General features: G+C 35.2%; 2 long non-coding RNA genes across 3 annotated transcripts in view; one reads left to right on the forward strand and one right to left on the reverse strand.

Annotated features, from left to right (window-relative positions):
- Window positions 1-1,231: 1,231 nt before the first annotated feature.
- Window positions 1,232-11,851, forward strand: LOC108590820 (uncharacterized). The gene is made up of 3 exons (XR_001910505.4): window positions 1,232-1,358; window positions 2,058-2,203; window positions 11,362-11,851. It is a non-coding gene; the product is annotated as an uncharacterized LOC108590820 (long non-coding RNA).
- Window positions 11,852-11,996: 145 nt separating this feature from the next.
- LOC118152207 (uncharacterized) overlaps window positions 11,997-14,815 on the reverse strand; it is a 177,952-nt gene continuing 175,133 nt past the window's right edge. The window contains exon 8 of one of the 2 annotated variants that reach the window (XR_013533397.1): window positions 11,997-14,542. This is a non-coding gene — a long non-coding RNA (uncharacterized LOC118152207). The remainder of the gene's footprint in view (window positions 14,543-14,815) is intronic. The other variant, XR_004740661.3, reaches the window with a different exon arrangement.

The following is a 14,815-nucleotide window of genomic DNA, read 5'->3' on the forward strand; positions in this document are numbered from 1 at the left end:
CCAGTTTGCACTATGCTCATTGCAGTCTTCATCAGCAGACAATTTTTTTTAATGCCAGTTTCACTCAAGGATGTCCTGATGTAACAGCAACTAGAATTGATTTTATTAAATCTTCATCCTTGAGAACATTGGATATTTTAACCTGTATGTGACAAAATTGGAGTATGCATAGAGCACTTCTGTTGGGTGCACACAGAGAAATTATTGCACAAGTAAAAGTGCTAATGTAATTCATTCAATTGCAAATGAATCTAGATGTTTTGTTCATGGAGCACCATTTTTTCTTAAATCAATGACAACCAGAGAAACTGGGATTATTTAGATCTGTATATCTGTATCTGACCAATATTTTATCAAAAATAAATGAAAGGAGCCTGTCACTTCAAAGAAAACAATTTGTTGCCAGTGATAAAATTCAAGCTAGCAAGTAAAGATTAGAATTTTAGAAATCTTGTATCCACCACTATGAGCTCCTCAGATTCTAATACCTAAAGACTTTTCTGATGAAACCATGATGATATTAATAGTTTTTAAAGATACTGCCTGATGAAAGGTGTCAACATGAGGACAATCTATAAGTTAGTGACTTTTCTGTACGATGAATGAATGATTTTTGTAAAATCATACCTGATAAAATATCTTCAAAATACAGGTTAAGCCAATGGATTTTAACAAATATCAATTGATATGTTTACAGATTTCATAGTGCAACTACACCCTAAGAAACAACTGCTTGTCAAATTCTGATGAAGTATCAAGGAAGAATACATGAAATATCTGAAAAGACTTAAAATATTACCTCCTTTTCCAACTAAAAATCTATGAGAGCCTGTATTTTCTTTATATACTTCAACCCAAATAATATAGCTCAATAGATTCAAAGCAGAAGCAGATGTAAGAAACCAGTTGTCTTCTGTTAATACAGACATTTAAAAGGATTTGTAAACATGTAAAACCATGTATCTATTCTTGCCAAGTTTTCTGGTTTGTTTTGGAAAACATATTTTTCACAAAAATATATTATTTATGTTTACATGGAAAGGATTTGTTATTGTTATTTTTAAATAGCTATTTCTGTTTTAATTAAATATTGATAGTTATAATCCATATAAACAAAATTCTTTGAGGATCCTCAGTGGTTTTTAAAAGTGCAAAGGGTCCTGAGACCAGTATGTTTAAGAATCACTGCCATAGACAAATAGTTCCTGCAGTATTCCTGAGGCATGTGGAGGGAAAAATCTATTTAGGTTGTTTGAAAGTTCCTATTCACACTCAAAAACACTTTGCAAAGGGAGATGGAATACCCAGCGTAAAAAGTTCCTTTATGAAAAGACATCTTTTCAAGCTAGGATAAATATGTAAGTACTGTCCCAGTGAGTCTAATACAATTTCACAACAGCAGACACTATTATTTTTATTTATTTATTTATTTATTTTACTATTATATGTCAAGTATTAAAGCAGAGGTGCTGTATACTAAATTCGGTGCTGCTAAAAAAAAAAAGAATATTAAGAAGATCTCTGGACCCAGGCGCCTTTTACATTAGCTCATCCACATTTGATGGACCCTTTTTAAAATCATTTGATTAAATACATGAAGAAACCTTTCACTGATATGTAGACCTAAACAAAATGTTTTTTATTAGAAAAGGAAATTGTTTATTTTAGAAAGAAATTTATGCTATGGACTAATTCTTCAATGTGAAATTATAAAAGTACATATGGAATTTTTAGTATCAGGGAAATAAGGGTTAAAATGGATCACATGCTACTGCAGAGATTTTGTTTTCCCTCTCCCCAGCCTCCTCTCCATTTCCTGCTTTGTGTTCTTATTAAGTAAACTACTTCAAGGCTGTAGAAGATAGTTCTTGATGACAAAGTGACACTTCCCTTGTTTCTTTTGATTGAGAGAGGCCTGGGACTTTCATTAGTCCCTGATTAGAGTTTTCAAGGAGTCCAACTATTGATTGCATAAAATTCCTTTCCTGTCATTTTCTGTAAGTGTACACAATAGCTACTAACACATCCTCCTCCAGAGCCCACACTTTGTTTTCCAGGAGGAAGACAGATACTCGGCTAGCAACCTGACCTTTAGAATTCCTACGTTTTAAAAGAGAATCGTCTGTTACTTAAAGATTTTCTTCTACCTACAACAGAGCTGATATTTAGAACTGAAATTTCCTAGTAATTATAGCACATTTGGGTAAGTAGTTATCAAAAATATTCAATTATTGCTTATTCTTAATTATGAGGGGACAATGGGCTTGACACCTGGCGCAAGGCCAGCACTTAAAAACCACTTACTGATTTTTAAATAATAATGATAATTAGAGTTCCTAGTTAGGTACTTTAGAGTTTGTATGTATGTTAAGGATGCATAAATGTTTATGAACTCTTTAGGGTCTAAAGGGTAATAGCTGACCATATGTGAAAAAGAAGCTGTACAATGAATCTTTCTGGATGTCTTACTTTGTATAACAGTTTAAGATAAAATTCACAGCCTAATGCCTTACAGTTTTCACATTCATGTTTTGGATTTCTATTTAGAATTGCTTTTGCCTCAGCTTCTTCTTCTGTTAAATATAGTAATACCAAAGTAATTTACATGAAAAAGATAATGTGGAATAAGAGTTTGCAGTTAAGATACTACTTAACTCTACAATCCCTTCCCCCCAAAAAACAAATTAAAATCATAATAAAATTAAGAAATGATACATATTCAGGCTTCTGTTTAAAGTAGAGGTAAGAATAGAAGACTGGAGAACAGAGACCAGAATGTGAGCTTCAGTTCTGATCCTTCTGCTTTGCTCATTTGAAATAGGAATAAAATAGATGTTATTTGTTATAATATCTCATCACATTCCTGTATAAAAGTGCCAATCACACTGTAAAAGCTCTACAGCTAGTAGCTATGATTGCCATGGCTCTTTTCTTTACCTATTCAGTTCTTCCCATTCTTCAAGACACAGATCAAATGTTCTTTTTCAGGAGAACTACTAGGTCCATAGGACAACCCCAAATGCTTCATTTTCTTTTGAATTCAGCTCCTGTTGCACTTACAATTTGCTAACTTCCTTATGACTTCATTTAAATAATGACTACATGTTTAACTTTTCCTATATTCACTGTCTCTCAGATTAGAACGCATGCTCCTTAAAGGTATCAAAAATTTCTTTTTCCTTGGGTATTTTTTATCATATAGTGTCTTCTACATAATTAATGCACTATTAATACTTGATTATTATATAAATGACAGGTTTCATGAAATGTTCAAGAGTTCCTAAGACATTCTCATGAAATTATGTAAAAAACCAAAGAAGAAAATAACTTTGTAGAATATTGTTATTGTAAAATAACTTTGCATTTTTTAGAAGAGAGATAAATCATTGTAGTTTGGAGTTAGAAAGAACTAAACAAATCCTCTAGCTTAAAATTCTATGTTATAGATGAGAAAACGAACCTCAGAGAGTTTTCTGTATTAGCCAGAATCATTATATTAAAAAATCACTGGCCAAGCATGGTGGCTCACACCTGTAATCCTAGCACTTTGGGAGGCCTAAGTGGGAGGATCACTTGAGCCCAGGAGCTTGAGGTCAGCCTAGGCAACATAGGGAGACTCTGTCTTTAATTTAAAAAAATAATAATAAATACAAATTATTAATTTTCATACTAGACACCTAGCTATCATTTCATAATTTTATGTAATCATTTCAAATACATTTTCAAATAAGCAGAATTGGTCTAAATGTGTACCTTATAATGGACACATATGAGTTCTATATATTATTTGAGGTTTCTTACCATTTTATTCTTAGTTGTCATTAACTCTATCTATTGAGATAATTTGTTGATTACAAATATTACCTTCCTTAAAGAGAAAAATCATGTCTACATCTACGTTTTTTTTTTCTGAAAATGGTTTTTTTTATGCTACAGGTATTAATGTGGACTCTCCTTAAACTATGGCAAAATATTTGTTTCTGAAAATTTTGTGAAGGGTAATGCAAACATAAAGGAAAATTTGTTGTTTCATATATGTCACTTTGAGCCAGAAGGGAAACAGGACTAGGAAATAAAATCCTGGATGGCTAATAGGGATAAAGAGTCATGCTAAGAAAACCATTGTTCCTAGGAATAAGAAAGCCATCCCTACTATGTCTACATCTATCCACCACACAACAGACCATCAAATTCATTACAAAGTTAGACTTGAAATTCCAGCAATCCCTTTCTATGCTACTATGCTCAACCTATGTACTGAAGCCATTCAAAGCACAAAAGCAATGACATACCTCAGTGGCCTCACAGGAGAGTAACCTCTTTTATATTTTTATGCGACAGGTACTGATGTAGTCTTTTTTTGTAACTATGGCAAAAGATTTTATTACATATCCAAAAATTAAGAAGGGAAGTGTACTGTTATTGTTGTTTCTGTTTTTTTATTTTAACTCAAAAATAGTGTCAAGATCAACTAGCCTACTTGTAAAATATCACCTTTTAATAATATATCAATTTTTGTGGTGATACAGAGCTCAAAAGTGTCACTTGAGCTTGTGACCACAGACAGTGTCAAACATTTTGAATCTGGATTGAATGCTCTTTCCACAAGATTACAAGCATGTCCAGACATCACTTACTCATTTAACGAACAGACATTGGACATCTGCTTGGTGTCAGCACTGTGTTAGGCACTTTGTATTCCCTCAGGCCCTACAGAGAGAGGGAGGCTGGAAAACAAAACATACATTCAGCTCAAGGGAAGCGGGATAGGGGTTTGTTCCCAGGTGAGCCTAGAAACATAGCATTGTATATTCTGCAGAAAGGCTGGCAGCCAGAGCAGGATCCATAAAATAAAGCAACTGATTTCACTTCCAATTCTCACATGAACTCAGTGAGAGAGTTAAAAAACTGCTGTAGTAGGAAGGACACTGAATGGAGACTTTAGAATAATGGATTCAAGTCCCAGCTTTGACATTTATTGCCCATTTTTCTCGCCCTTAGGGAGTAGTGCAATGCAACCTAACCTCTCTAGGTATCATCTTCTCAACTGATAATGTAACAATAAAATCCTCTCTACACAGCTTACACAGCTGTTGTTGGAATTAAATAAAAAAATCAATGTAAAAGCTCTTTATATATTTTTAAACATGCTACAAACAGCAAAGTCTTATTCTTCAAAGACAAGAAAAAGACAATGAACTCTACTACTGGAAAATTACTTAACCAAATATTATTGCACACATGTATCTCACAGTTGCTTTTCCTGTAGTTAAATATTTTAAATACTTTATGTTAGCTTGGTTTAATAAACTGCTAATTTACCAGTTTTGTTTGCCAAATGTATGTCCTACTGGTGTCAATTAGAAAATTTAGAAAATATGAAAAGTAACACATTCTGAAATGCAGAAATTATAAGTGTTAATAAGGTATATACATTGAAAACATTCAACATTACATGCAATTAAAAAATAATGGAAATGCTATTTTTGATATTCTATGTTAAAATTAAAAAGTGAATTTAGAAGAGGAAAGAATAAAACATGTTCAGTTTCTAAAAGAAGCAATTTAAAAAGCATTTGGTATATAAAGCACAATGATTAGCTTTGTATAAAGTATGTAAATGGTGCAATTACAATGTACAGTATAAAAGACAGTTTCCTGTGTTTTCCATCAAATCATCAACATTGGCTTTAGAGAAATTGTAGGAACATTTAGAAAAGATAAATACATTTCATTTGTAGTGTGGCTCGTACAAAGGAAAACATGTCAGGTGGAAAATGACTGCCCTTTTCTGATGATTTCATTGATTGATGTGCAAAGTGCTTCTGACTATGGCAAAAGAAGCTTAGCTCAAATGTGAAATGCTTGACTGTTTCATTTGGAACATGAATTTTTATTTTGCAGCCATAGCAAAAGAGATGAAATTCTGTCTGGTGAGTGTAAAGGGGAAAGATAAGCCCTTATATCAAGAATTTCTGCTAACCTTGCTATATTTAGTATCAGAAATAAAGTGGAGATTTGCAGCTCACTGAATTCTGAAGCCAAGAAAATGAGATAAAAGAAAAAAAAAAGAGAAACTACACACATTCTGTTTTAGTAATTTTGTCTGCTTCTAGGGCACTAAATAGCTACATAATAGGATTAACCGCTAGACAGTTTTAACAAACAGTGTTAAGTTATTGGGTTCATGCCATATCTTATATACACAGACATATTTTTTTCTTGTGGCTTTATTGGAGATTGAAATTTCAGTCTGATAAGAGGTCTCCTAAATGTAATATTGATCGAGTTAAAAAAAAATTTTCCAATCCAATCTTCTTTTCCCATTCAACTGCATTTGAATGAAGTTTACTTTTATTTGTTCGTTATAAGGAAATTTTAAGTAATCCTATACTAATTTGGAAAATAAAACAAACAAATGAATTTGAGGGTATGATAAATCTGAATTACATTCTCAATTTCGTGCATCCACATTTTTTTACATTTATAATGTTAGGTATTCCTCTGAGCCTCAGTTTCCTCACTAAAACTGGAAAGTTAATAATTATCAGTCACAGTTCCTAGTTGTAAGAACCAGACTTTGCCTGATTAATGAGAAAATTAGGCTCATGATAGACAACTATGGAGTGCTTTATCCCTGCCATTGAGTCTTCTGAATATTCCATACTCAGCAAATTCCCACAATATTATTATTCCCTTTCACAGATGAGGAAATTGAGACACTCAGGGACTAACTTACTTACCCCAGGTCATAGGAACTAGAGAGCTGGGATTTATTTTCAGGCATTCTAGCCCCAGGGCCTGTACTCTTAACCAATACTCCAAATTCTGTCTCTAGTTTATTGTAACAATTTTGGGTTGTTCACATAAATATTGGGTGTGTGGAAAAATCAGACTCAAAACATAGCAACCAGGAACAATGCACAATGCATTGTGCATCACATTGCTGTGGTCACCAACCTAAATTCTAAGGCTGCAAGCTTGTACCATTACAATGTAACACACAAAAAGCATGGATTTTCTGTAACTTCTACCTCTCCACTATCAAGACCATAAGCAACCACTGTTACTGCTGCCACCCCAAAGAAAGAAAGGCAAACTCCCCATCCTGAGTCAGGCTCTGATTAGGCTGAAATGAGGTTGGAAGCTGGGAGGGAGGCTGGAGAGACAGCTTCCAGCTTGGTCAGCTCTTCTAGCGGTGGAATGATCATGGCTCATTGCAGCCTTGAATTCTTGGGCTTAAGCGATTCTTCCACCTCAACTTCCTAGGCAGGTGGGGGACTACAGGCACCTGCCACTGTGCTTAGCTAACATTTTTCTTCTTTTTCTTTTTCTCCTTCTCCTTCTCCTTCTCCTTCTTTCTCCTTCTCCTCCTCCTCCTCCTCCTTCTTCTTCTTTTTTTGTAGAAACAGGGTCTTACTATGTTGCCTAGACTCGTCTCAAACTCCTGAGATCAAAGACCCTCTCACCTCAGTTACTCAAAGTATTGGGATTACAGGTATAAGCCACCACACCTGGCCCAGGAATTTTCAGAGAAAGTCTCTTATGTTGGAAAAGCTAAACAAATAACAAAATTCCACTTTAACTTTTCTAAAGATGAACATAAATATTGTATATAAAGTACTAATGGTTTAGTGATGCATTGTAATTGTTCTGGTATCAGCCTACCTGAGTTAAAACCTTAGTTTTTTTTCTCACTAGTTGTGCTACTTTAGATAAATTACTCCACCTCACTGAGTTAATTGCCTCATTGTAAATTCTTGCAAGTATTAAACAAAATAAAGTTGGTAACTAATTAATTATATTTAAAGCACTTCAAATGTTCATATAAAGTAGCGCTAGCTGTATCTGCTATTAAAATAACTGGTTAGCTAAAAAAAGAAAAATGGCCATTAGCAGATAAATGGATAAAGACAATGTGACAAATACCTACAATTGGGCACTGTTCACACTGAAAAAGAAGGAAATTCTGTAATGTTCCACAACATGAATGAACCTTGAGGTCATTATGCCGATCGAACTCAGCCAGTCACAGAAAGGCAAAAGTGCGTCATTCCACTTATACGAGGTATCTAAAGTAGTCTAATTCCGAGAATCAAAGTGTGGAATGATGAATGCCAGGGGATGGGGGAAATTGAAGTTACTAATCAACAGGCACCAAGTTTCAGTTAATAGAAATGCATATGCTCTAGAAATATGCTATAAAACATTGTATCTGTAGCCAACAATAATGGATTATGCACCTAATTTCTTGAGAAGTTCATTTTCAAGTTAAGTGCTCTAACCAAAATAAAACAAAATAAAAAGTATTAATGTACTGATTTTTATCAGTTGACAAAATTTTTGGATTCAAGTAAGTACAAAGTTCAAATCAGTTTTCTTCCAACAATTAAGAAAATTCCATTGAAAAGTCAGATCTCTATGTAAAATTGTTACTTCAGAATTTAAAGAAAGAAAATATGATTGCATAGTAGGCAAATTTAGGTCTGAAGTTACGATTAAATCTAGAGCTGGGTACTTTATCAAAATACCTGGCATAGTAAAACCCAAAACACGTAAGTGTCTTGGAACTGACAGAAGTCAAAACATAATCCAGAAATGTAAAGTTTTTTGGTTCCTCTCCTATAGTAGAAAAAAGAAGTGTGGGAATCTGAATGTATTAGACACCGATTCTTACATAAATATAAGTAAATGTTCATTTGAAATGACACATATCTCTCCTGGAGAAAGCTTCTGATTGGTATGCTATTGGGCACTGTCCATGGCTTTGTTTTGCTAAGTGTTTACATCAGTAACACTTAGCAAAACATCAGTAACTTAGATGTACATACATAGGACATTCTTATGAAATACAGGCCGGATACAAAGCTGGAAGTGCCAAAGAATAAGATACTCTACCTACTACAGGCATTCAACATAAATAGATGCAATTGATTAAACAGGGATAAATTAAAAATCCTGTGTTTATAAGCAAAGAATCCAATTTCACAAGTACACAGGATGTAAGGGATGGCTTAAGCTCTTTGGATGCAATGTTGATAGACTACACAACAACATTAAGCAGAGTACAAAAGTCCAGATTCTAGAACCTAACTTGAGAACTGTGGTGACATCATAACCAACCCAGAGACAAACAAACTTCAAACCATTGAAACATCAAAGCACACTCTCCAGAGGGGACAGCAAACCCAAGCCCATTTATTTTTTAAAAAATGGCCCCTCAGGCTTCTTCTGAACTATGTAGGAAACAGAAGAGCAGCCAGGCCAGTGTTCAGATACCTAGGGGACAGGGAGGTACAGTCCACAAAAGAGGGCTGGCCAGAACATTAGGCACTCGTTCCATTCACCGAAGTTCCAGATAGAATCACAGTCCTAAAGATTAGGTTAAGATATTGGCATAGTAACACCAAAATGCAGTAGGAACCAAAACCTCTTTATATAAGTAGGGCCAATGTAGGTGATGGAACTGTGAAACCTGCAACTTAACTGCACATAAAAGAACCCAGTATCATCTCTGAATGAGCAGTAAAAATAACAACAGCAATAAGAGCAATTATTTCTCTTCATTGGCTGTTACTGTGTACTAGGCATTCTACTAGATATTTTTACATTCGTTATCTAATTATTGCTCACAATAATAGTAAAGATAAGTATGAAATTCTCCATTTGCATGTCAGAAAGATGAGATCAAGCCAAGACTTTAAGGCTCTAGCAGATCCAGGATTCATTTGGTCTACATGGTTTCATGAACTTTCTAGTAAGCACAATGCGTTCTGTATCTCATTAGCCAAAATTGAACTCATGTGATGACTTAGAAGCCTGGCACCATGAGTAGACTTCCAGATTCTTGATCTGAATGAGTAACTTAGTTGTGAGCCTCATAGGCAGGCAGAAAAGCACAAATCCTCAGGAATAAGGTAGGTCTGAACCAGCAAATTGAGGACCTCAGTGACTCTTCATGGGGTAGCTGAGGAAAGACAAAAAACATTTTCTCCATCAAGAAAAATGTAAGGAAAAGCCATGGCTAATTGTCAGTATCTATAAAGCAAACTTGAAGGCAAAACAAATAAACTTTACATGCACTAACTCTTATGTTAAGGTGCTTTTAAAAGTGCATGTGAAATTAGTTCTCATTAACAGAAGAACTAGTGAGCCACACTAAGGAAAGTCATGTGCAGATCTTCCTGATTTCCTATTCAATATCTATTCTCAGATGGGTTTTCTTGTGATTATAATCCCAACTTAGTTAATAGTAGAAATGCATCTTACCAAAAGCTAGGTATCCCTGACATTTTTGGAAAATATGGGCCTATAACATCTTCTGCACATGTTCACGAAAGTTTGCCTTTCAGTATAGGAACAGTATTGAATATAGTTTCCAATATGGGCACAATGGCTTTCCTGTTATTTTCTTCTTCTTCCTTCTTGGAATGCAGATGTGAAAGCAGAATGGTCAGTCATCCCATGGACATTAGATGCCTGTGAGGGTAAAAATCACATCCAAAGGATAGTAATCCTTGGATAGAAAGAGGTTACTGGATATTAACGGCATTGAGAAATGGTTGCATCAGCGCTGGGTTGCCTTAATAGGAAACATCCTGTTAAGTGAAAACTTTTTTTTAAGCCACTAGAGTTATATTTCTGCTGAGAGAATCTCTAGAAAACAGTTAGGGATGGATTTCTAGGATCAAAGTTTCAAAGAGAAATTTGAAAAAGATACCCCATGTCTTTTAGGGTCCAGAGTTTCCAATAAAGAAAAAAAAACATTGGGTGTTAAGCCTGTATTTTTCAGGCTCCTGAAAAGCATTTACAATTCTCCTTTTGTCATTATTGTTTTTAAATGTCTTAAAATATTTAAGGGAATATATCTTTATTTATGTTGTGTGGCTCTTAGCAGTTCATTTTAAATGAAAGACTTAGGTCTTATTTAAGCCTTAAGAATTATTTCTTCTCTTCATATAACTAGTTTAAGCCTTCTGGATCTCTCATCAGTGAATACGGAAATTTACTAATCTATCCACAAAGTCAATTAAGCCTCCCTCATATTTTACATCTCTTCTTGTTATTTGTTAGCTTTGACTTTGTATTCTGAGACTTCCTTGATTGGTTGTTATAACACACGAATTCTCTTCTCAGCTACGTTCATGCTGCTCTTGTCTGCTAATAAGCTTTTATTATGGAAATCAAATGAATTTACAATGTCGATAGCTGATGTATTTTGGTGGATGCAGTAGATTCTCAAATCTCTCTAATCATATCATTTGGAAATCCATTTATTCATATTAACTACATTTCTTTTATGTACTTTAATGTTCTTTAGTGTGTTCAGTTTAATCTTTTTCGATGTTATTTTTCCTCAAGCATTTGGTGATTTGCAGTGTTCCAGCCATCTTCATCCTAGAGGATTCCCGATGCTGATTGTGGATGGATGTCAGTTCTGAGGGTTGTTTGAATGGAAAGGCAGTCAGAGCAGGCTGCTGATTGCAGTGACCTTGGCTTCATTTTATGGCTTCTAAGAACTTGAAGTGGGAAAGAAGATGGTTATATTTGTTTTTTTATCCTCATGATGCAGTATTCTAAATGGATATCTAATAAAGTTCCATCTTGAGAACTAATGAATTCTCTATGACTGAAATAACTGAGAGATAGGTTGCACAGCAATTTGTTGAAAGGCTTTCCTAGGAGTTTAGAAGGCAAGAGAAACCAAAGGAAAGAACAAAGAGTGAGTTCAAAACCTAGGATTGAATCCCTATTTTGCCCAATTAAATACCCTTTTACAACTCATCTCCTCTGAATCTTTGGAAATCTGTAAAAATAAAATTATAATTCCTACCAGAAGAATTAGCCCTAATAATAGACTAACTTATATAAACAAATCTGGATTTTAACAGCATACATTAAATTATAATTCCTAATATTAGTATAATGCTAAAAAATTCATGAATCATAAGACAGTTGGACAAGATTATAAACAGGAGGACAAACATTCCAACTTTTCTTGATCTTTATCAGTCTTGGTTTATACCTGTTTCTCTAGGAAAGTTTTATTAGCTAATTCTTTCATTCAAAAAGTATCCTGGTTTGAAAAACTATGCATTATATGGTAATCTTAGCATTGAATACTCCTGAGCTTCTTGATTCAATTGTCTTTAGTAAGACTTTGCCTATAAGAGTTGAACCAGCCTTGTCCTAAGCAAGTAGTCATAGAACTTCTAATTGAAGAATATGTGGGAGCAGCTAAATGGTCAGGTGTTCAATTGGACAAGCATAGATTGGAATTTGGACTTCCATGTGTATCAGCTCTATGAATGTTGACCAGGACTCAAACTCTTTGAGCCCCAGTTTTCCCCTCAGTAAAATGGAGATTTATAAAATGATTTGAAGACAAATGAGCTAATATATATTCAATGATCACCACATGGTTAGGCATATATTAAATAGTTTAGCTATTTTCTACAAAAGACAGAACACAGTATAGAATTTGTTGTAGATTTTGACACTTTTTATTTGTGCAAGTTAATTTTGGTATCTACATTTGTATTGCATTATTTTTACCACAATGTGAAGTAGATCTCACCTTTCCAACTTATTAATGCTCTGTTTTAGAATTTACACACTCTTATGTTGAGAGGAAAATAATGGTAGTAATCTTACTGTCATGTTCATGAGGGGGAAAAAAAGAAGCTATGTATGTGTCTACCAAAGCCCAAATGTTTCCACTTCTGTTCAATTCACAACCCAGATGAGATTGAAACAACAGGGTCATTAGAGTCTCCAGAGGAAGAAAATTCCATGTTTAGTTCTAATTTATTGATTTCTTCCATTATTCCAGCTTCTGGGTTTAAAATGTTAGTGAGTGAAATGGTTTTGTTGACATTTCCAATAGAGGTCCCATGCCCTCAAAGTTGCACACTATTTAAACAGGAAATATGCCCTTTTAGCACTGAAGTAAACACAACGGGCAATGAACCACCCACAGGCAGCTTTCTAACAAAGCCCCTCAAACCATGACTCTCCTGCCATATGGGCCAAGGAAGGCACACATAGCCATGAGAAGAAAAAGCCGACTCTCATTCCCATTTGAACCAACCACTCATATTTGCAATTCGTAGAATGTTGATAAATGTCATTGCTCCAAGGTCACCCCCAGGGTGTTTGAGACTTTTATCTTGCCACTCATCCTAGTTATTTTTCTTTCTCTTCCTTTTAAGAAGTTTTTATCCCTAATTTTCACATGTTGTTTATTAACAAAACATGTACAAGGAATGCAGACTCTTTCTATATTTCAAACATTTCTAGCCTTCAAGGATGGGAGAAGAATTAAACAAGGGAGAAGGCTAGCTTCCAGCAATAACACAGCTTTAACAAATACATGAAATATTTATAGAACACATAAAGAACAAAGGAAATGGAGCACTTCCTCTGTGTACGATTTCTCTCAGTGTTTCTGTTGACCTGGTATTTTGCCACTACTTATTTCCCCCCAGATATCTATGGAGCAACAATGAGTGAGAAGCACCTGGTTAATGTACCTTCAATCTACTGTCTCTCCCATATTTTAAAGGAAGAATCTCAGATGCTACTGATGATTGCATTGACATGTTCGTTCTGAGAAGACTGTTTTTCGGAGGCAATAAATACACTGAGAAATCAAGGCCTCTAGTAAGCTGTAACTATTTGGAGAAAACAGCTATTTTAACTTCACTTTTTCAAGAACAACAACAAAAACTGCTTAAATATTACAATTACTATAAAAGAAGCCATATAAATTGAGAAACTGGCAGAGTGATTTTCTCAAAGGAACAAAGAAAGTGTCTTCACAGTTACAGCCTACTCCTAGGGTTGCTCTTACTTCCGTATAACTTAGTTTAAAACTATTTGCAAACATAATTATTTATTTAACTGGCCACAGAAATTTTTGTTTTGGTGATGAGAAACAGAAAAGGAGAGCATATTAAAGATCTGCTTCTGAAGGGAAACACCCAATATAGTAGCATTGATGGGTGCTGTATTGAAACAGGAGAGTTCCCTGACCCCTCTTGCAGGGCCTCTGATAGGGGTGCGGCTCTCTCCTGGAACCCTGTGAGCTCAAACCCCTTTTGGGCAGGGGAGCATGCAGATGAGCAGGTGCAGGAGCCAGGGTGAGTGCTTTGGGCTCCAGCCCCATGGTAGTGTCTAGGGGTAAGTTCTTGTGACCCTAGTGTTAAAATTCTCTTTTAGCTCTGCTTTCCACAGATGGCTTAGTATTAACCAGCTCAGTGCCCCTTCTGCCTTTCTACAAGGGAAAAGGCCAGTGTGACACTTTCTGTGTCTCAAGCGTCCCAGGAGTTATTGAGTCACACACAGACTTGAAGAGTGGTGAATGTGGGGGCTTTATTGAGTGGTGGAGGTGGCTCTCAGTGGGATGGGTGGAGAGGGAGAAGGAGGATGGAGTGGGATCTCCAGTTGAACTTTTGGTTCTCAGATGCTCCTTCTCTTTCTCTGTTGTACCATTCTACTGTTCATCTGCTTATCTTCTTGTCTCCACATCTCCCTCTGGAGCCTGGGGTTCAGGGTTTATATGAGTACAGGATAGGGGGTGGGCGAAAAGGCAACTTTTGTGGCACAAAAACAGAAAAGCCTGTCCTTATTTAGGGTTCCAGGTATCCAGGAGTGAGGGTGGGGCCTTTGCCAACAAACCATCCTCTTCTACCCGTATTTTCTCTGTTTACTGTCTATATCATTACTACATACAATTCCCCATATAACTTTCTCAAAGTTACATCACTTGCTTTATCTTTCCAACACTTGGGTCCTGCATTATGCAGTGTCATTA

The sequence above is a fragment of the Callithrix jacchus genome, chromosome 3, assembly GCF_049354715.1.
Source record: "Callithrix jacchus isolate 240 chromosome 3, calJac240_pri, whole genome shotgun sequence".
NCBI classification, from domain to species: Eukaryota; Metazoa; Chordata; class Mammalia; order Primates; family Cebidae; genus Callithrix; species Callithrix jacchus.